This window comes from Dendropsophus ebraccatus, chromosome 13 (genome assembly GCF_027789765.1).
Source record: "Dendropsophus ebraccatus isolate aDenEbr1 chromosome 13, aDenEbr1.pat, whole genome shotgun sequence".
Lineage (NCBI taxonomy): Eukaryota > Metazoa > Chordata > Amphibia > Anura > Hylidae > Dendropsophus > Dendropsophus ebraccatus.
Window position 1 is genome coordinate 81,515,722 of NC_091466.1, and position 22,293 is coordinate 81,538,014.

A 22,293-nucleotide genomic window follows, 5' to 3' on the forward strand; every position below is an offset into this window, starting at 1 on the left:
CCCAACCTCCCACAGTTAACCCGTTCACACCCCTCACACAGCACATTAACCCCTTGCTCTCCAACCGCCCCAGCAGTCCAAGACACCATGCCTTATACAGGCTGGCGTCTACCATGTGGGGTACTGGCTAAGACTGACTACTTGGGGACCTGGCAGAGGGCCAGGGCCCAGATAGGACCGATGTGGAGAGCCGTCTAGGTTGTTGTCCTTTCTCCACACCGTCCCGAACAGAAGACTCTTGCTCCTCCCCCACCCAGGGGACTAACTTCCTCTAAAGTGTGTAGGGTGCGCTGTGATTGAGTGAAAACAAATAAATAACAGAGAGGAGAGGTGACAGGAAAGAAGAAAGCAGAAATTTACATCACATCTGGGCGCCTAGCAGAATGGAACGCAGAAGCAAACAGAAGCAAAGTTCCCGACAAGACAATATAAGGGAGAGCGATAAGACTGAGTCCCAGGTAACAGGATACAAATACATAAAGGAGTTCATAAGAAAAGTTTCTGGACTTCTTCCCAGAGTTTGCAGGCCTGTCAGTCCTTGGGACTTCTCTTTGGTCCTAAACGATAAACAATCTCAAACTACCGCTATTGCGAAAGACCTGAAATCGTTCACCCATTTACATAGAACGATAATCGTTACTTATGATCGTTCTTGTGGTCGTCTTGTTGTCGCTACTGCATTCGTCACTGCTACAAACGACAGAACGACGTCTTATTCAATGCGAACGATTTGCGAACAAGCAACGATAAAAATAGATCCAGGTCTTATTAAGCGATTAACGATTTCTCGTTTGGTCTTAAATCATTAACTGCTATTCAACCAAACGATTATCACTTAGATTCAAACAACGATAAAAAAGTTTAGGGTTTTTTTTTTTTTTTCTTCCTTCCTCTTCCTCTTTTTTTTCTCTCTCATCTTCCATCTTTCCCTCTGACTTTTCAGCCTCGTGGAGGCATAAAATTTAGATGGATAATTGATCTGATGTTATCTGTTGAACTGTTTTCTTATCGATGCCACAGCAGAAGTTGATGGAACGCATGTTACATCGATGGTAAAAATGAAAAATGGGCGCTGTGACGTAATGTGGCCTGTATTGTCACGGTGTCAATAAACATTTATTAAAAGAAAAAAGAGAGGAAGCCACCGGAGTTTACTAAAGCAATGACAACATCATGAGTGGAAAGAGCTCTGATCCCTTAAAGGGAACCAATCAGCCCGTTTGGGCTGATATGGTTCCCTTGAGCATTGTATAAAGCACCTGGAGCGGTCCCTGCACGTACCGACCGCGGCCGCAGCAGCTGCTTTATAACGGAGAAAATGACTTTTATTCCCCGGCTCGTGACTAGATACGAGCGGAGAAGTAGTCATGGTGGGCGGCTCCCCGCTCGTATCTAGTCACTGCGCTCTGCCTGTCAGCACGCTCGGCGGGATGATTGACAGGAAGAGCGGCCAGTAACGGACCTCTCTGCCTGTCAATCATCCCCTCTGAGCGCGCTGACAGGCAGAGCGCAGTGACTAGATACGAGCGGGGAGCCGCCCACCATGACTACTTCTCCGCTCGTATCTAGTCACGAGCCGGGGAATAAAAGTCATTTTCTCCGTTATAAAGCAGCTGCTGCGGCCGCGGTCGGCTGATTGGTTCCCTTTAAAGGGGTTATCCAGTGCTACTCAAAAATGGCCACTTTCTTCCAGAGACAGCCCCTCTCTTGTCTCCAGCTTGGACGGGGTTTTGTAACTCATTTTCATTGAAGTGAATGCAGCTTAATCGCAAACCTGAACTGGAGATTACATTTGATTGATAATGTGTTTTCCCTTAGTCCCATCAGTGGGACAACTTCCCACCCTTTAATATTTTGATGATTTCTTTTTATTGACATTTTAAGGCCGGCCCCCTCTTAAGCTGGAGGGAGAAGGGGCCTATTATTTATATTCATTAAAATTTATTTTTTACTATTAAACTTGCTTTTGTCCTGCCCAAGCTCATAATACCCCATTATTGTTCCGCTGATGGGACAAAGGGAAAACACTTTATCAATAAAATGTAATAGTCCCCAAAAATCTCTGTTTACACCATGTTATAGCCCACCCATAGCTTTACATGTTGGTCAAAGCAAGTTATTATGTGTTTTGAGCGGTTTTGGTGCTTTTTCTGCAGACTGCCCCTCTGGATGCAAAAAAGGAGCTAAACAGAGTTTACTACCGAACCACTCCTTTCTCCTGGTCCCCACCCTCTGTGCCGGGGGTCATGTGTCCTCCCTCTCTTCCATTAGCTATAATAACCCTGCCCACTGAAGTGAGGACACCTGACCCATTGATATCAGTGTGCCTGCCTCCAATAAGCAGAACTCTGTGTCCCTCTCTGTGCTGTTCTCTCCCCCTGAGGCTCCCTCCCTTTATGGCGCTCTTCCCTTGTGGATTCCTCCCCATGCAACTCCTTCCGCCTGCAGCTCCCTCCCAAACTCCTTCCGCCTGCAGCTCCCTCCCAAACTCCTTCCGCCTGCAGCTCCCTCCCAAACTTCTTCTGGCTGCAGCTCCCTCCCAAACTCCTTCCGCCTGCAGCTCCCTCCCAAACTTCTTCTGGCTGCAGCTCCCTCCCAAACTCCTTCCGCCTGCAGCTCCCTCCCAAACTCCTTCTGCCTGCAGCTCCCTCCCAAACTCCTTCCGCCTGCAGCTCCCTCCCCATGCAACTTCTTCTGCCTGCAGCTCCCTCCCCATGCAACTTCTTCTGCCTGCAGCTCCCTCCCCATACAACTTCTTCTCTCTGCAGCTCCCTCCCCATGCAACTTCTTCTGCCTGCAGCTCCCTCCCCATACAACTTCTTCTGCCTGCAGCTCCCTCCCCATGCAACTTCTTCTGCCTGAAGCTCCCTCCCCATACAACTCCTTCCGCTTGCAGCTCCCTCCCCATGCAAATTCTTCTTTCTGCAGCTCCCTCCCCATGCAACTTCTTCTGCAGCTCCCTCCCCATGCAACTTCTTCTGCCTGCAGCTCTCTCCCCATGCAACTTCTTCTGCCTGCAGCTTCCTCCCCATGCAACTTCTTCTGCCTGCAGCTCTCTCCCCATGCAACTTCTTCTCTCTGCAGCTCCCTCCCAAACTTCTTCCGCCTGTGGCTCCCCCCCCCTGTGAGGTTTCTTCCTCCATGCGGCTCTCTCCCCCCTCTTCATCCCCAGGGACATTCAGTGTGGCCTTTTAGCACAGCAGAGCTGCTCCTCATAGCAATGTAATAAACATTGGTAGTGTTTGAGTGCATGTAAAGTACCGGTCACTACCAATGTTTATTATAGTGGGCTTGGTCAATTACAAGCCCACTATGTGTAAGCTGTAAAAAAATGATAATAATAATAAAGTCACTTATTGCTAGGAGACTGTGCAGGGATAATGCCAGGAGGTGCAGCAGGAGTGATGCCAGGAGCTGTAGCAGGAGTAATGCCAGGAGGTGTAGCAGGAGTGATGCCAGGAGGTGTAGCAGGAGTATAATGCCAGGAGGTGTAGAAGCAGTGATGCCAGGAGGTGTAGCAGGAGTAATTACAGGAGGTGTAGCAGGAGTATAATGCCAGGAGGTGTAGAAGGAGTGATGCCAGTAGGTGTAGCAGGAGTATAATGCCAGGAGGTGTAGCAGGAGTGATGCCAGGAGGTGTAGCAGGAGTATAATGCCAGGAGGTGTAGAAGAAGTAATGCCAGGAAATGTAGAAGGAGTAATGTCAGGAGGTGTAGAAGGAGTAATGCCAGGAGGTGTAGCAGGAGTGATGCCAGGAGGTGTAGCAGGAGTAATTGCAGGAGGTGTAGCAGGAGTAATGCCAGGAGGTGTAGCAGGAGTAATTGCAGGAGGTGTAGCAGGAGTATAATGCCAGGAGGTGTAGAAGGAGTAATGCCAGGAGGTGTAGCAGGAGTGATGCCAGGAGGTGTAGCAGGAGTATAATGCCAGGAGGTGTAGCAGGAGTATAATGCCAGGAGGTGTAGAAGGAGTAATGCCAGGAGGTGTAGCAGAAGTAATTGCAGGAGGTGTAGCAGGAGTAATTGCAGGAGGTGTAGCAGGAGTATAATGCCAGGAGGTGTAGCAGGAGTAATGCCAGGAGGTGTAGCAGGAGTATAATGCCAGGAGATGTAGAAGGAGTAATGCCAGTAGGTGTAGCAGGAGTATAATGCCAGGAGGTGTAGCAGGAGTGATGCCAGGAGGTGTAGCAGGAGTATAATGCCAGGAGGTGTAGAAGGAGTGATGCCAGGAGGTGTAGCAGGAGTATAATGCCAGGAGGTGTAGCAGGAGTATAATGCCAGGAGGTGTTGCAGGAGTATAATGCCAGGAGGTGTAGAAGGAGTAATGCCAGGAGGTGTAGCAGGAGTATAATGCCAGGAGGTGTAGAAGGAGTAATGTCAGGAGGTGTAGCAGGAGTAATGCCAGGAGGTGTAGCAGGAGTAATTGCAGGAGGTGTAGCAGGAGTAATGCCAGGAGGTGTAGCAGGAGTATAATGCCAGGAGGTGTAGCAGGAGTATAATGCCAGGAGGTGTAGAAGGAGTGATGCCAGGAGGTGTAGCAGGAGTATAATGCCAGGAGGTGTAGCAGGAGTATAATGCCAGGAGGTGTTGCAGGAGTATAATGCCAGGAGGTGTAGAAGGAGTAATGCCAGGAGGTGTAGAAGGAGTAATGCCAGGAGGTGTAGCAGGAGTATAATGCCAGGAGGTGTTGCAGGAGAAATGCCAGGAGGTGTTGCAGGAGTAATTACAGGAGGTGTAGCAGGAGTGATGCCAGGAGGTGTAGCAGGAGTATAATGCCAGGAGGTGTTGCAGGAGTAATTACAGGAGGTGTAGCAGGAGTGATGTCAGGAGGTGTTGCAGGAGAAATGCCAGGAGGTGTTGCAGGAGTAATTACAGGAGGTGTAGCAGGAGAAATGCCAGGAGGTGTAGCAGGAGTGATGCCAGTAGGTGTAGCAGGAGTATAATGCCAGGAGGTGCAGCAGGAGTGATGCCAGGAGCTGTAGCAGGAGTAATGCCAGGAGGTTTAGCAGGAGTGATGCCAGGAGGTGTAGCAGGAGTATAATGCCAGGAGGTGTAGAAGGAGTGATGCCAGGAGGTGTAGCAGGAGTAATTACAGGAGGTGTAGCAGGAGTATAATGCCAGGAGGTGTAGAAGGAGTGATGCCAGTAGGTGTAGCAGGAGTATAATGCCAGGAGGTGTAGCAGGAGTATAATGCCAGGAGTTGTAGAAGAAGTAATGCCAGGAGGTGTAGAAGGAGTAATGTCAGGAGGTGTAGAAGGAGTAATGCCAGGAGGTGCAGCAGGAGTAATGCCAGGAGGTGTAGCAGGAGTGATGCCAGGAGTTGTAGCAGGAGTATAATGCCAGGAGGTGTAGCAGGAGTATAATGCCAGGAGGTGTAGAAGGAGTGATGCCAGGAGGTGTAGAAGGAGTAATTGCAGGAGGTGTAGCAGGAGTAATTGCAGGAGGTGTAGCAGGAGTATAATGCCAGGAGGTGTAGCAGGAGTAATGCCAGGAGGTGTAGCAGGAGTAATTGCAGGAGGTGTAGAAGGAGTGATGCCAGGAGGTGTAGCAGGAGTATAATGCCAGGAGGTGTAGAAGGAGTGATGCCAGGAGGTGTAGCAGGAGTATAATGCCAGGAGGTGTAGCAGGAGTATAATGCCAGGAGGTGTTGCAGGAGTATAATGCCAGGAGGTGTAGAAGGAGTGATGCCAGGAGGTGTAGCAGGAGTATAATGCCAGGAGGTGTAGAAGGAGTAATGCCAGGAGGTGTAGAAGGAGTAATGTCAGGAGGTGTAGAAGGAGTAATGCCAGGAGGTGTAGCAGGAGTATAATGCCAGAAGGTGCAGCAGGAGTGATGCCAGGAGCTGTAGCAGGAGTAATGCCAGGAGGTGTAGAAGGAGTGATGCCAGGAGGTGTAGCAGGAGTAATTACAGGAGGTGTAGCAGGAGTATAATGCCAGGAGGTGTAGAAGGAGTGATGCCAGTAGGTGTAGCAGGAGTATAATGCCAGGAGGTGTAGCAGGAGTGATGCCAGGAGGTGTATCAGGAGAATAATGCCAGGAGGTGTAGCAGGAGTAATTACAGGAGGTGTAGTAGGAGTATAATGCCAGGAGGTGTAGCAGGAGTATAATGCCAGGAGGTGTAGAAGGAGTGATGCCAGGAGGTGTAGCAGGAGAATAATGCCAGGAGGTGTAGAAGGAGTGATGCCAGGAGGTGTTGCAGGAGCAATTACAGGAGGTGTAGCAGGGGTATAATGCCAGGAGGTGTAGAAGGAGTGATGCCAGGAGGTGTTGCAGGAGTAATTTTAGGAGGTGTAGCAGGAGTATAATGCCAGGAGGTGTAGAAGGAGTGATGCCAGGAGGTGTAGCAGGAGTATAATGCCAGGAGGTGTAGAAGGAGTAATGTCAGGAGGTGTAGAAGGTGTAATGCCAGGAGGTGTAGCAGGAGTAATTGCAGGAGGTGTAGCAGGAGTAATTGCAGGAGGTGTAGCAGGAGTAATGCCAGGAGGTGTAGCAGGAGTAATTGCAGGAGGTGTAGCAGGAGAAAAATGCCAAGAGGTGTAGAAGGAGTAATGCCAGGAGGTGTAGCAGGAGTAATTGCAGGAGGTGTAGAAGGAGTAATGCCAGGAGGTGTAGCAGGAGTATAATGCCAGGAGGTGTAGCAGGAGTATAATGCCAGGAGGTGTAGCAGGAGTATAATGCCAGGAGGTGTAGAAGGAGTGATGCCAGGAGGTGTAGAAGGAGTAATGCCAGGAGGTGTAGCAGGAGTAATTGCAGGAGGTGTAGCAGGAGTAATTGCAGGAGGTGTAGCAGGAGTATAATGCCAGGAGGTGTAGCAGGAGTAATTGCAGGAGGTGTAGCAGGAGTAATGCCAGGAGGTGTAGAAGGAGTAATGTCAGGAGGTGTAGCAGGAGTAATTGCAGGAGGTGTAGCAGGAGTAATTCCAGGAGGTGTAGCAGGAGTAATTGCAGGAGGTGTAGCAGGAGTATAATGCCAGGAGGTGTAGAAGGAGTAATGCCAGGAGGTGCAGCAGGAGTAATGCCAGTAGGTGTAGCAGGAGTATAATGCCAGGAGGTTTAGCAGGAGTGATGCCAGGAGGTGTAGCAGGAGTATAATGCCAGGAGGTGTAGAAGGAGTGATGCCAGGAGGTGTAGCAGGAGTAATTACAGGAGGTATAGCAGGAGTATAATGCCAGGAGGTGTTGCAGGAGTATAATGCCAGGGGGTGTAGCAGGAGTGATGCCAGGAGGTGTAGCAGGAGTATAATGCCAGGAGGTGTAGAAGGAGTGATGCCAGGAGGTGTAGAAGGAGTAATGTCAGGAGGTGTAGAAGGAGTAATTACAGGAGGTGTAGCAGGAGTATAATGCCAGGAGGTGTAGAAGGAGTGATGCCAGTAGGTGTAGCAGGAGTATAATGCCAGGAGGTGTAGCAGGAGTAATTGCAGGAGGTGTAGCAGGAGTAATTGCAGGAGGTGTAGCAGGAGTATAATGCCAGGAGGTGTAGCAGGAGTAATTGCAGGAGGTGAAGCAGGAGTATAATGCCAGGAGGTGTAGAAGGAGTATAATGCCAGGAGGTGTAGAAGGAGTATAATGCCAGGAGGTGTAGATGGAGTGATGCCAGGAGGTGTAGCAGGAGTATAATGCCAGGAGGTGTAGCAGGAGTAATTGCAGGAGGTGAAGCAGGAGTATAATGCCAGGAGGTGTAGCAGGAGTATAATGCCAGGAGGTGTAGAAGGAGTATAATGCCAGGAGGTGTAGAAGGAATAATGCCAGGAGGTGTAGCAGGAGTAATTGCAGGAGGTGAAGCAGGAGTATAATGCCAGGAGGTGTAGCAGGAGTAATGCCAGGAGGTGTAGCAGGAGTAATTGCAGGAGGTGAAGCAGGAGTATAATGCCAGGAGGTGTAGCAGGAGTATAATGCCAGGAGGTGTAGCAGGAGTATAATGCCAGGAGGTGTAGAAGGAGTGATGCCAGTAGGAGTAGCAGGAGTATAATGCCAGGAGGTGTAGCAGGAGTAATTGCAGGAGGTGTAGCAGGAGTAATTGCAGGAGGTGTAGCAGGAGTATAATGCCAGGAGGTGTACCAGGAGTAATTGCAGGAGGTGAAGCAGGAGTATAATGCCAGGAGGTGTAGAAGGAGTATAATGCCAGGAGGTGTAGAAGGAGTATAATGCCAGGAGGTGTAGATGGAGTGATGCCAGGAGGTGTAGCAGGAGTATAATGCCAGGAGGTGTAGCAGGAGTATAATGCCAGGAGGTGTAGAAGGAGTATAATGCCAGGAGGTGTAGCAGGAGTATAATGCCAGGAGGTGTAGAAGGAGTGATGCCAGTAGGAGTAGCAGGAGTATAATGCCAGGAGGTGTAGCAGGAGTAATTGCAGGAGGTGTAGCAGGAGTAATTGCAGGAGGTGTAGCAGGAGTAATTGCAGGAGGTGTAGCAGGAGTATAATGCCAGGAGGTGTAGCAGGAGTAATTGCAGGAGGTGAAGCAGGAGTATAATGCCAGGAGGTGTAGAAGGAGTATAATGCCAGGAGGTGTAGAAGGAGTATAATGCCAGGAGGTGTAGATGGAGTGATGCCAGGAGGTGTAGCAGGAGTATAATGCCAGGAGGTGTAGCAGGAGTATAATGCCAGGAGGTGTAGAAGGAGTATAATGCCAGGAGGTGTAGAAGGAGTGATGCCAGGAGGTGTAGCAGGAGTATAATGCCAGGAGGTGTAGAAGGAGTGATGCCAGATTTGATGCTGTGTTCAGTTATTTAACTGAAATCTGCTGCAGAAAATCAGCTGCAGATCCTGTAGGTGTGAACGCACCATTAGTCTCCCACCTCCTGGTCAGACTTGCCAGTAAATCTGGTGACTTTTTTTTATAGGGGGGTGGGGGAGGTCTGGTCAGGTCTGCTATGGCTGTCACACCTGGAGCTATTACTTACCAATCTACCAATCCTGTGGTGAGAAGAATTCCATCAGACGACATGCAGACGCCTCTGATCATTGATTCAATCTGGAAATTTATGTTATAAGCCGTTAAAGACCATGAAAATGTCATTCAATGTTTCTACATTTCTACAAAGTAATGGATGTGGCCAAAACCCCGCTCCCCCGCGCTCCCCCCCCGCACCCCGCGCTCCCCCCCGCTCCCCCCGCACCCCGCGCTCCCCCGCGCTCCCCCGCGCTCCCCCGCGCTCCCTCGCGCTCCCCCGCGCTCCCCCGCACTCCCCCCCGCATCCCGCGCTCCCCCCCGCTCCCCCTTGCACCCCCCGCTCCCCCCCGCGCTGGGGCATCTTCAGGTCTTGTGCTTAGGGCAGCAGCTGTAAGGCCCCGTTCCCACTGAGCAAAACTAGCGGAATGCCGTTAGCCTCCCGCTCATAATGGGAGTCTATGGGAGGCGCGCGCTCCTGCCCTATCCGCGCTGAAGAATGAACATGTTTATTCTTCAGCGCGGACAGAGCAGGAGTGCGCTCCTCCCATAGACTTCCATTATGAGCGGGAGGCTAACGGCATTCCGCGGCGGACAATTCCGTCACGGAATTCTGCTACCTTTCCTCAGTGGGATCGGGGCCTTATGATGAAGGGCACAGTAGGGGGTATATTATTATTATGGAGTGCACAAGAGTTGGCATTATTATGAGAGGCACAGCAGGGGTGTTATTACTATGGAGGGCTCAGCGGTGGAGGCATTATTATTATTACTATATGGAAGGCACATTAGAGGGCATTATTACTATATGGAAGGCACATTAGGGGGCATTATTACTATATGGAAGGCACATTAGGGGGCCTTATTACTATATGGAAGGCACATTATGGGGCATTATTACTATATGGAAGGCACATTAGGGGGCATTATTACTATATGGAAGGCACATTAGGGGGCATTATTACTATATGGAAGGCACATTATGGGGCATTATTACTATATAAAGAGCACATTAGGGGCATTATTACTATATGGAAGGCACATTAGGGGGCATTATTACTATATGGAAGGCACATTAGGGGGCATTATTACTATATGGAAGGCACATTATGGGGCATTATTACTATATGGAAGGCACATTAGGGGGCATTATTACTATATGGAAGGCACATTAGGGGGCATTATTACTATATGGAAGGCACATTATGGGGCATTATTACTATATAAAGAGCACATTAGGGGCATTATTACTATATGGAAGGCACATTAGGGGGCATTATTACTATATGGAAGGCACATTATGGGGCATTATTACTATATAAAGAGCACATTAGGGGCATTATTACTATATGGAAGGCACATTATGGGGCATTATTACTATATAAAGAGCACATTAGGGGCATTATTACTATATGGAAGGCACATTAGGGGGCATTATTACTATATGGAAGGCACATTAGGGGGCATTATTACTATATGGAAGGCACATTAGGGGGCATTATTACTATATAAAGAGCACATTAGGGGCATTATTACTATATGGAGGCACATTAGGGGGCATTATTACTATATGGAGGCACATTAGGGGGCATTATTACTATTTAAAGAGCACATTAGGGGCATTATTACTATATGGTAGGCACATTAGGGGGCATTATTACTATATGGAGGGCACATTAGGGGGCATTATTACTATATGGTAGGCACATTAGGGGGCATTATTACTATATGGAGGGCACATTAGGGGGCATTATTACTATATAAAGAGCACATTAGGGGCATTATTACTATATGGAGGCACATTAGGGGGCGTTATTACTATATGGAGGCACATTAGAGGGCATTATTACTATATAAAGAGCACATTAGGGGCATTATTATTATATGGAGGCACATTAGGGGGCATTATTACTATATGGTAGGCACATTAGGGGGCATTATTACTATATGGTAGGCACATTAGGGGGCATTATTACTATATGAAGGGCACATTAGGGGGCACTATTACTATATGGGGGTACTATTAGTATAAGGGAGCACATCTGGCGGCATTATTAGTATAAGGCCACATCAGGGGGCATTATTATTGAATGGCAGGGGTTATTATTAGTATATGGGGGATCCTACATACAGGGGACAACCCACATTCCTACTCCCTTTACTGCGCATGACACCAAACAGCGCAATTACTACAGTTTGGGAGCCTATAGGAGGGAGAAAGGGAAGGAAGTTGCTAGAAATGTGGGGAGCTGGAGATGTTTGTCTGGCAGGTTCTTAACCCTTTAAGGACAGAGCAAATATCGATTTTTGCGTTTTCGGTTTTTCCTCCTTGTGCATAAAAGGCCATAGCACTTGCATTTTTCCACCTAGCGACCCACATGACCCCTTATTTTTTGCGTCACTAATTGTACTTTGCAATGACGGCTGAATTTTTGCATAAAGTACACTGCGAAACCAGAAAAAAATTCAAAGTGTGGTGAAATTGAAAAAAAAAACGCATTTTGTTTATTTGGGTGAAATGTGTTTTTACGCCATTCGCCCTGGGGTAAAACTGACTTGTTATATATGTTCCTCAAGTCGTTACGATTAAAACGATATGTAACATGTATAACTTATATTGTATCGGATGGCCTGTAAAAAATTTAAACCATTGTCAACAAATATACGTCACTTAAAATCGCTCCATTCTCGGGCTTATAGCGCTTTTATCCTTTGGTCTATGCGGCTGTGTCAGGTGTCAGTTTTTGCGCCATGATGTTTACTTTCTATCGGTACCTTGATTGCGCATATACGACTTTTTGATCGCTTTTTATTACATTTTTTCTGGATTTGATGCGACCAAAAATGCGCAATTTTGCACTTTGGGATTTTTTTGCGCTGACGCCGTTTACCGTGCGAGATCAGGAATGTGATTAATTAATAGTTCGGGCGATTACGCACGCGGCGATAGCAAACATGTTTGTTTATTTATTTATTTACTTTTATTTATAACCTGGGAAAAGGGGGGTGATTCAGACTTTTATTAGGGGAGGGGGCTTTTTACTAATAATGACATTTTTTTTTAAACTTTTATACTTATACTAGAAGCCCCCCTGGGGTTAGGGTTATTCCCCCCTGGGGTTAGGGTTATTCCCCCCTGGGGTTAGGGTTATTCCCCCCTGGGGTTAGGGTTATTCCCCCCCTGGGGTTAGGGTTATTCCCCCCTGGGGTTAGGGTTATTCCCCCCCTGGGGTTAGGGTTATTCCCCCCTGGGGTTAGGGTTATTTCCCCCTGAGGTTAGGGTTATTCCCCCCTGGGGTTAGGGTTATTCCCCCCCTGGGGTTAGGGTTATTCCCCCCCTGGGGTTAGGGTTATTTCCCCCTGAGGTTAGGGTTATTCCCCCCTGGGGTTAGGGTTATTCCCCCCCTGGGGTTAGGGTTATTCCCCCCCTGGGGTTAGGGTTATTCCCCCCTGGGGGACTTCTAGTATAAGTGCTTTGATCTCTCATAGAGATCTCTGCAGCATAGATATGCTGCAGAGATCCATGAGATAAGCTGCTGCAGCCGGAAGTAAATGAGTGCCGAGCCGGGGACGGCGCCATCTTGGAGCGGTCCCCGGCCGGCTTTAGTTACGGAGATCGCTCCTCCGGGATAACATCCCGGAGGAGCGATCTCCCCACTAGACACCAGGGATGACGCTGCGTCCGGTAATCGGATGCAGCTGTCATGTTTGACAGCTGCATCTGATTACTGTATTAGCGGGCACGGCGATCGGACCGTGCCCGCTAATACCTACGGTCCCGGGCTACACGCGGCACCCGGGACCGGCGCGGTTCAGAGCGGGGCCGCCGCGCGGCCCTGCTCTGAACTCCCTTACCGGCATCAGGGCGTCAATTTACGCCCGATGTCGTTAAGGGGTTAAGAGATGAATTGTACCTGCATGAAATCATCCTGGTGGTCTGAGCCGAATGGAGAGGAAAAGGGAAAGTGACGCCTCAGATCAAAGGAGACGTCACCTGTGAGTCACTGAATGGCGTTTTTTACATTGTGTAGAACATTATTTGGTAGGGGCGCCCGAGCTACATTTTTTTTCTAAGGAGTGTCCCAAGGTGGAAAAGGTTGGAAAGCACTGATCTAGACACACATACTTGCAATAACGACATCTAGTGGTAAAACTTTGGTACTGCTGCATCACCACTTACACATATGAGTACAGACTTTTGTAAAGGGTGTAACCAATAGCAACACCCATGGTGGGACACCACACTTCCTATTATAAGGGATTGGTCTGCTCTGTCAGGGCTCCTCTCTTTCAGTTGCCCAGTAAGCACAGGCTAAAAAAAATTGGGTGGGTGGGTGGGTGGGGGGGTGCTCATAATACTCAGGGAGGCTTGGGGAGTAAGACCAGATAGGTTTGGGAGCACTTCATTTTTTATCTCTTGGGGGGGGGGATTACCCCTTTAAGCTGAGGTCCCAATTGAATTTAATGGGGTTCGGATCCGTGCAAAAGGTCGGGTCATCAAACCTTTTTTTTCTTCGAGTTCGAACATGTTGCTGTCTTTAACAGGTGATGTCTATGTGTTGCTTTCTCTTAGAGGTGATGTCCACATGTTGCTGTCTCCTAAAGGGGTACTCCCGGCGTCCACTTACCTCCCTGGTCACGTCTCACCGCACAGGAGAACGGGGTGGTGCAATCCGGGACCCTGCGCTAGAACCGGGGAGGAAAGTGGACAGCGGCATCTATATCCACCCCCTCCCTGGCCATACTATATAAATACCCCCAGCCCGGAGTACCCCTCTAGGCCTCTATTACAAGTGTCAACAGTGAGTGGGTAAGTGCAGGGGGGAGGGGGGAGGCTGCCCCGGTGATCGCTGGATCATCCTGGCAGCCCATAGAGGATAGCGGCGGTCTGCTGCCTCCTATTCCACAGAGTGACGGCAACAGATCGTCATGTTGAAAGACAAACATCAGCAACGATCAGCCGACATCGGTAATGTCGGCTGAACATTGGCTTCTATCACAAAAGACGATTATCGGGAATCATTTCGTGTAATGGGGCCTTAAGAGGTGACGTCTATGTGTTGCTGTTTCTTATAGGTGACGTCTATGTGTTGCTGTCTCTTAGAGGTGATGATTGTGTTGCTGTCTCTTAGAGGTGACGTCTATGTGTTGCTGTCTCTTAGAGGTGACGTCTATGTGTTGCTGTCTCTTATAGGTGACGTCTATGTGTTGCTGTCTCTTAGAGGTGATGATTGTGTTGCTGTCTCTTAGAGGTGACGTCTATGTGTTGCTGTCTCTTAGAGGTGACGTCTATGTGTTGCTGTCTCTGAGAGGTGACGTCTATGTGTTGCTGTCTCTTAGAGGTGATGATTGTGTTGCTGTTTCTTAGAGGTGACGTCTATGTGTTGCTGTTTCTTAGAGGTGACGTCTATGTGTTGCTGTTTCTTATAGGTGACGTCTATGTGTTGCTGTCTCTTAGAGGTGATGATTGTGTTGCTGTCTCTTAGAGGTGACGTCTATGTGTTGCTGTCTCTTAGAGGTGACGTCTATGTGTTGCTGTCTCTTAGAGGTGACGTCTATGTTTTGCTGTCTCTTAGAGGTGACGTCTATGTTTTGCTGTCTCTTAGAAGTGACGTCTATGTGTTGCAGTCTCTTAGAGGTGACGTCTATGCGTTGTTGTCTCTTAGAGGTGATGATTGTGTTGCTGTCTCTTAGAGGTGACGTCCATGTGTTGCTGTCTCTTAGAGGTGATGATTGTGTTGCTGTCTCTTAGAGGTGACGTCTATGTGTTGCTGTCTCTGAGAGGTGACGTCTATGTGTTGCTGTCTCTTAGAGGTGATGATTGTGTTGCTGTCTCTTAGAGGTGATGATTGTGTTGCTGTCTCTTAGAGGTGACGTCTATGTGTTGTTGTCTCTTAGAGGTGACGTCCATGTGCTGCTGTTTCTTAGAGGTGACATCTATGTGTTGCTGTCTCTTAGAGGTGATGATTGTGTTGCTGTCTCTTAGAGGTGACGTCTATGTGTTGCTGTCTCTTAGAGGTGACGTCTATGTGTTGCTGTCTCTTAGAGGTGACGTGTATGTGTTGCTGTCTCTTAGAGGTGACGTCCATGTGTTGCTGTTTCTTAGAGGTGACGTCCATGTGTTGCTGTTTCTTAGAGGTGACATCTATGTGTTGCTGTCTCTTAGAGGTGACGTCTATGTGTTGCTGTCTCTGAGAGGTGACGTCTATGTGTTGCTGTCTCTTAGAGGTGATGATTGTGTTGCTGTCTCTTAGAGGTGACGTCTATGTGTTGCTGTCTCTGAGAGGTGACGTCTATGTGTTGCTGTCTCTTAGAGGTGATGATTGTGTTGCTGTCTCTGAGAGGTGACGTCTATGTGTTGCTGTCTCTTAGAGGTGATGATTGTGTTGCTGTCTCTTAGAGGTGACGTCTATGTGTTGCTGTCTCTTAGAGGTGATGATTGTGTTGCTGTTTCTTAGAGGTGACGTCCATGTGTTGCTGTCTCGAAGTGACATCTCTGTGTTTATGGCCCTTAGGTGGAGTCTCTATGAGTTGCTGTCTCTCAGGTGATCGTGACGTATATCTCCGTGGTCCAGGAAGTGTTGCCATAGTGATGTTCGGCAGGTAAGTAGCCCCGCCCCCTGGGTTACTATGGTTCAGACACGTGTGGTTTGGTTTTCTGACGTCAACCGTCGCTCCCTGTTACGCCCCGCCCTTGTCTTTTGTGATTGGGCGTCCAGTAAAGGATTAGGCCGCGCCCTGCTGTGACGTATCGTGCAGTGGTTGGCGGAGCAGCTGCGCTCAGTTCCGGTATCGGTCGGTGGGGCGTGGTGCTGGTGACAGCAGAGACAGGCCGGAGATGCCGCGGTACAGCACCGGAGAGGCCCCCGGAGGCCACAGCTACGTACACAAAACCGCCATGAACGGCAGCTGTAAAATAGAGAACGGAGGGCCAAAGAACGGATACGTGAGGAACGGAGTGTGTCCGGAAGAGCGGGTGAGAGGGGCGGAGGCGGCGGCGTAGTCTCTCCGTGCATGAGGGGCCAGGAGTGGGTATCAGGTGGTACATAATGTACAGGCTGAGGGGAGGGGGCTTATACTGTACAGGCTGAGGGGAGGGGGGGCTTATACTGTACAGGCTGAGGGGAGGGGGCTTATACTGTACAGGCTGAGGGGAGGGGGCTTATACTGTACAGGCTGAGGGGAGGGGGCTTATACTGTACAGGCTGAGGGGAGGGGGCTTATACTGTACAGGCTGAGGGGAGGGGGCTTATACTGTACAGGCTGAGGGGAGGGGGGCTTATACTGTACAGGCTGAGGGGAGGGGGCTTATACTGTACAGGCTGAGGGGAGGGGGCTTATACTGTACAGGCTGAGGGGAGGGGGGCTTATACTGTACAGGCTGAGGGGAGGGGGGGCTTATACTGTACAGGCTGAGGGGAGGGGGGGCTTATACTGTACAGGCTGAGGGGAGGGGGGGCTTATACTGTACAGGCAGAGGGGAGGGGGGGCTTATACTGTACAGGCAGAGGGGAGGGGGCTTATACTGTACAGGCAGAGGGGAGGGGGCTTATACTGTACAGGCTGAGGGAGGGGGCTTATACTGTACAGGCTGGGGGGAGGGGGCTTATACTGTACAGGCTGAGGGGAGGGGGCTTATACTGTACAGGCTGAGGGGAGGGGCTTATACTGTACAGGCTGAGGGGAGGGGGGGCTTATACTGTACAGGCTGAGGGGAGGGGGGCTTATACTGTACAGGCTGAGGGGAGGGGGCTTATACTGTACAGGCTGAGGGGAGGGGGCTTATACTGTACAGGCTGAGGGGAGGGGGCTTATACTGTACAGGCTGAGGGGAGGGGGGGCTTATACTGTACAGGCTGAGGGGAGGGGGGGCTTATACTGTACAGGCTGAGGGGAGGGGGGGCTTATACTGTACAGGCTGAGGGGAGGGGGGGGCTTATACTGTACAGGCTGAGGGGAGGGGGGGGCTTATACTGTACAGGCTGAGGGGAGGGGGGGGCTTATACTGTACAGGCTGAGGGGAGGGGGCTTATACTGTACAGGCTGAGGGGAGGGGGCTTATACTGTACAGGCTGAGGGGAGGGGGGCTTATACTGTACAGGCTGAGGGGAGGGGGCTTATACTGTACAGGCTGAGGGGAGGGGGGCTTATACTGTACAGGCTGAGGGGAGGGGGCTTATACTGTACAGACTGAGGGGAGGGGGGCTTATACTGTACAGGCTGAGGGGAGGGGGGGGCTTATACTGTACAGGCTGAGGGGAGGGGGGGCTTATACTGTACAGGCTGAGGGGAGGGGGGGCTTATACTGTACAGGCTGAGGGGAGGGGGGGCTTATACTGTACAGGCTGAGGGGGGGCTTATACTGTACAGGCTGAGGGGAGGGGGGCTTATACTGTACAGGCTGAGGGGGGGGGGGGCTTATACTGTACAGCTGAGGGGAGGGGGGCTTATACTGTACAGGCTGAGGGGAGGGGGGGCTTATACTGTACAGGCTGAGGGGAGGGGGGGCTTATACTGTACAGGCTGAGGGGAGGGGGGGGGCTTATACTGTACAGGCTGAGGGGAGGGGGGGCTTATACTGTACAGGCTGAGGGGAGGGGGGGCTTATACTGTACAGGCTGAGGGGAGGGGGCTTATACTGTACAGGCTGAGGGGAGGGGGGGGCTTATACTGTACAGGCTGAGGGGAGGGGGGGCTTATACTGTACAGGCTGTGGGGGGGGGGGCTTATACTGTACAGGCTGAGGGGAGGGGGGGGGCTTATACTGTACAGGCTGAGGGGAGGGGGGGGGCTTATACTGTACAGACTGAGGGGAGGGGGGCTTATACTGTACAGGCTGAGGGGAGGGGGGGGCTTATACTGTACAGGCTGAGGGGAGGAAGGGCTTATACTGTACAGGCTGAGGGGAGGGGGGGCTTATACTGTACAGACTGAGGGGAGGGGGCTTATACTGTACAGACTGAGGGGAGGGGGGCTTATACTGTACAGGCTGAGGGGAGGGGGGCTTATACTGTACAGGCTGAGGGGAGGGGGGGCTTATACTGTACAGGCTGAGGGGAGGGGGCTTATACTGTACAGGCTGAGGGGGGGGGGCTTATACTGTACAGGCTGAGGGGAGGGGGGGCTTATACTGTACAGGCTGAGGGGAGGGGGGGCTTATACTGTACAGGCTGAGGGGAGGGGGGCTTATACTGTACAGACTGAGGGAGGGGGGCTTATACTGTACAGGCTGAGGGGAGGGGGGGCTTATACTGTACAGGCTGAGGGGAGGGGGGGCTTATACTGTACAGACTGAGGGGAGGGGGGGCTTATACTGTACAGGCTGAGGGGGGGCTTATACTGTACAGGCTGAGGGGGGGCTTATACTGTACAGGCTGAGGGGAGGGGGCTTATACTGTACAGACTGAGGGGAGGGGGGGGGCTTATACTGTACAGACTGAGGGGGGCTTATACTGTACAGACTGAGGGGGGCTTATACTGTACAGGCTGAGGGGAGGGGGCTTATACTGTACAGACTGAGGGGAGGGGGGGCTTATACTGTACAGACTGAGGGGAGAGGGGGCTTATACTGTACAGACTGAGGGGAGGGGGGCTTATACTGTACAGGCTGAGGGGGGCTTATACTGTACAGGCTGAGGGGAGGGGGGCTTATACTGTACAGGCTGAGGGGAGGGGGGGCTTATACTGTACAGGCTGAGGGGAGGGGGGGCTTATACTGTACAGGCTGAGGGGAGGGGGGGGCTTATACTGTACAGGCTGAGGGAGGGGGGCTTATACTGTACAGGCTGAGGGGAGGGGGGGCTTATACTGTACAGGGTGAGGGGAGGGGGGGGCTTATACTGTACAGGGTGAGGGGAGGGGGGGGGGCTTATACTGTAAAGGGTGAGGGGGAGGGGGGGGGGCTTATACTGTACAGGCTGAGGGAGGGGGCTTATACTGTACAGGCGAGGGGAGGGGGGGGCTATACTGTACAGGCTGAGGGGAGGGGGGGCTTATACTGTACAGGCTGAGGGGAGGGGGGGCTTATACTGTACAGCTGAGGGGAGGGGGGGGCTTATACTGTACAGGCTGAGGGGAGGGGGGGCTTATACTGTACAGGCTGAGGGGAGGGGGCTTATACTGTACAGGCTTGAGGGAGGGGGGCTTATACTGTACAGGCTGAGGGGGGGCTTATACTGTACAGGCTGAGGGGAGGGGGGGCTTATACTGTACAGGCTGAGGGGAGGGGGGGGTGCTTATACTGTACAGGCTGAGGGGAGGGGGGGGGGCTTATACTGTACAGGCTGAGGGGAGGGGGGGGGCTTATACCTCACATAGTGATAGAGAGGGGTCACACATAGTGATATAGAGAGGGGTCACACATAGTGATATAGAGAGGGGTCACACATAGTGATATAGAGAGAGGTCAAGAGAGGGGTCACACATAGTGATATAGAGAGAGGTCACACATAGCGATATAGAGAGGGGTCACACATAGTGATATAGAGAGAGGTCACACATAGTGATATAGAGGGGGTCACACATAGTGATATAGAGAGGGGTCACACATAGTGATATAGAGAGGGGTCACACATAGTGATATAGAGAGGGGTCACACATAGTGATATAGAGAGGGGTCACACATAGTGATATAGAGAGAGGTCACACATAGTGATATAGAGGGGGTCACACATAGTGATATAGAGAGGGGTCACACATAGTGATATAGAGAGGGGTCACACATAGTGATATAGAGGGGGTCACACACAGTGATATAGAGAGGGGTCACACATAGTGATATAGAGAGGGGTCACACATAGTGATATAGAGAGGGGTCACACATAGTGATATAGAGAGGGGTCACACATAGTGATATAGAGAGGGGTCACACAGTGATATAGAGAGGGGTCACACATAGTGATATAGAGAGGGGTCACACATAGTGATATACAGGAGGTCACACATAGTGATATAGAGAGGGGTCACACATAGTGATATAGAGAGGGGTCACACATAGTGATATAGAGAGGTCACACATAGTGATATAGAGAGGGGTCACACATAGTGATATAGAGAGGGGTCACACATAGTGATATACAGGAGGTCACACATAGTGATATAGAGAGGTCACACATAGTGATATAGAGAGGGGTCACACATAGTGATATACAGGAGGTCACACATAGTGATATAGAGAGGTCACACATAGTGATATAGAGAGGTCACACATAGTGATATAGAGAGGGGTCACACATAGTGATATAGAGAGGGGTCACACATAGTGATATACAGGAGGTCACACATAGTGATATAGAGAGGTCACACATAGTGATATAGAGAGGGGTCACACATAGTGATATACAGGAGGTCACACATAGTGATATAGAGAGGTCACACATAGTGATATAGAGAGGTCACACATAGTGATATAGAGAGGGGTCACACATAGTGATATAGAGAGGGGTCACACATAGTGATATACAGGAGGTCACACATAGTGATATAGAGAGGTCACACATAGTGATATAGAGAGGTCACACATAGTGATATAGAGAGGGGTCACACATAGTGATATAGAGAGGGGTCACACAGTGATATAGAGAGGGGTCACACAGTGATATAGAGAGGGGTCACACATAGTGATATAGAGAGGGGTCACACATAGTGATATAGAGAGGGGTCACACATAGTGATATACAGGAGGTCACACATAGTGATATAGAGAGGGGTCACACATAGTGATATACAGGAGGTCACACATAGTGATATAGAGAGGGGTCACACATAGTGATATACAGGAGGTCACACATAGTGATATAGAGAGGGGTCACACATAGTGATATAGAGAGGTCACACATAGTGATATAGAGAGGTCACACATAGTGATATAGAGAGGTCACACATAGTGATATACAGGAGGTCACACATAGTGATATAGAGGTCACACATAGTGATATAGAGAGGTCACACATAGTGATATAGAGAGGTCACACATAGTGATATAGAGAGGGGTCACACATAGTGATATAGAGGGGTCACACATAGTGATATAGAGAGGGGTCACACACAGTGATATAGAGAGGGGTCACACATAGTGATATAGAGAGGGGTCACACATAGTGATATAGAGAGGTCACACATAGTGATATAGAGAGGGGTCACACATAGTGATATACAGGAGGTCACACATAGTGATATAGAGAGGTCACACATAGTGATATAGAGAGGTCACACATAGTGATATAGAGAGGGGTCACACATAGTGATATAGAGAGGGGTCACACATAGTGATATAGAGAGGGGTCACACATAGTGATATAGAGAGGGGTCACACATAGTGATATAGAGAGGGGTCACACATAGTGATATAGAGAGGGGTCACACATAGTGATATAGAGAGGGGTCACACATAGTGATATAGAGAGGGGTCACACATAGTGATATAGAGAGGTCACACATAGTGATATAGAGAGGTCACACATAGTGATATAGAGAGGGGTCACACATAGTGATATAGAGAGGGGTCACACATAGTGATATAGAGGGGTCACACATAGTGATATAGAGAGGTCACACATAGTGATATAGAGAGGGGTCACACATAGTGATATAGAGAGGGGTCACACATAGTGATATAGAGAGGGGTCACACATAGTGATATAGAGAGGGGTCACACATAGTGATATAGAGAGGGGGGTCACACATAGTGATATAGAGAGGGGGGTCACACATAGTGATATAGAGAGGGGTCACACATAGTGATATAGAGAGGGGTCACACATAGTGATATAGAGAGGGGTCACACATAGTGATATAGAGAGGTCACACATAGTGATATAGAGAGGTCACACATAGTGATATAGAGAGGGGTCACACACAGTGATATAGAGAGGGGTCACACATAGTGATATAGAGAGGGGTCACACATAGTGATATAGAGAGGGGTCACACATAGTGATATAGAGGGGTCACACATAGTGATATAGAGGGGTCACACATAGTGATATAGAGGGGTCACACATAGTGATATAGAGAGGTCACACATAGTGATATAGAGGGGTCACACATAGTGATATAGAGAGGGGTCACACAGTGATATAGAGAGAGGTCACACACATTGATATAGAGGGGTCACACACAGTGATATAGAGAGGGGTCACACATAGTGATATAGAGAGGGGTCACACATAGTGATATAGAGAGGGGTCACACATAGTGATATAGAGAGGGGTCACACATAGTGATATAGAGAGGGGTCACACATAGTGATATAGAGAGGGGTCACACATAGTGATATAGAGGTCACACATAGTGATATAGAGAGGGGTCACACATAGTGATATAGAGAGGTCACACATAGTGATATAGAGAGGGGTCACACATAGTGATATAGAGGGGTCACACATAGTGATAGAGAGGGGTCACACATAGT